Source organism: Seriola lalandi, unplaced genomic scaffold (assembly GCF_002814215.2).
Source record: "Seriola lalandi dorsalis isolate HSWRI2012SDOR001 ecotype SW California unplaced genomic scaffold, Sedor1 jcf7180002054979, whole genome shotgun sequence".
NCBI lineage: Eukaryota > Metazoa > Chordata > Actinopteri > Carangiformes > Carangidae > Seriola > Seriola lalandi.
The window spans coordinates 464,200-465,416 of NW_019525529.1; the positions used below are offsets into that span (position 1 = coordinate 464,200).

The window sequence follows — 1,217 nt, forward strand, 5'->3', positions numbered from 1 at the left end:
CTCTGTCCACCTAGAACCAGTCTGTGCCAGTCTAGGCCATCCCTGCCCTGCCCAAACAAACAAAACCCTCCAGCAGCGAGGGAGGGACGGATGGATGGGTAGAGGGACGCAGAGGGGAAGAGGATGTAGAGGAGAGAGAGAGAGAGAGAAAGAGAGAGAGGAGATGGGGGGGTTGGGGTGGACTCTATAAAGTAGTGAGAAACGGGAAACAACAGGGTGGATTATATAGTAAACGCACATCAGGATGCACACAGTCGCACTGAACAGCACCACACAGTTTTAGTCAATCATGGTTCGTGAAATCATTAGGAAAAAGATAGATTAAACACCCAAGAGGCTCGAATTTAAAACTTTAATTCAGGAATATGCACTAGAAACATTTTAACACGAGGCCCCTCTACAAGACAGACCCACACTGAGGCCTTACATTTCAGCTAATATGAATCAGATCATCTTAAAACCAAAGGTCTGAAACCCAAGGCCTGTTGCACACTTAAACCTTCTGTATTGTAGTGAACGCAGTGCGATGCAGATTAGATCACTTCACACAGACGGGTAGATTCTGACAGATATATTGTATTTCGGCAGAGACAACATCAATGTTTGTCCATTGATCGGGTTATAATTGGCTTCAAAATCCAAATCTATTACCTCACAGCTGCTCCGGAGAGTTTGAAGACCTCCATCATGTTATCACCGTGCAACAGGTGCTATAGAAAAACCTGAATTATAGTGTGTATTTCAGCATGCAAAGCTTTAGTTAAATGATCATAAATCAGTGTGCTGGTCGACGTTCAGTCGAGGGTTGAGATGCCTGTGTGCTCCAATTTAGTTACCATGGTCACCACTACCCGTGAAGGATTGAAGCAGATCATTTTTGGCAACCCTTTTTTTGTTTGTTTTGTCTGTTTTATTTGTGAGGCGATTTCTGGTGGAACTGAGGTGCATCATTTGACAGCGAGCACTTAGTGTCAAATGAAACGAAACTCTGCTTTCTGCCTCAAAGGAATATTTCTTCACCCAGAGGCTTTAACGCTGACCACAGGACCATGATGCTCGGATAATGTGTCATCTTGTGTGCGAGAGTGCTGGGAAGATTGTGTGTGTGTGTGTGTGAGAGACAGAGACAGAGAGAGAGAGAGAGAGAGAGAGAGTGGGTGGGGGGTCCTGTCAGCTTGTGTCTGAGTGGGTCAGCTTGGACCGAGGGCTCCGGAGGT

General features: G+C 45.8%; 1 protein-coding gene across 1 annotated transcript in view; it reads right to left on the minus strand.

The window, feature by feature from the left end:
* Positions 1–1,217, minus strand: part of cldn7a (claudin 7a) — a 5,508-nt gene that overhangs the window by 2,935 nt on the left and 1,356 nt on the right. The window lies entirely within an intron of this gene.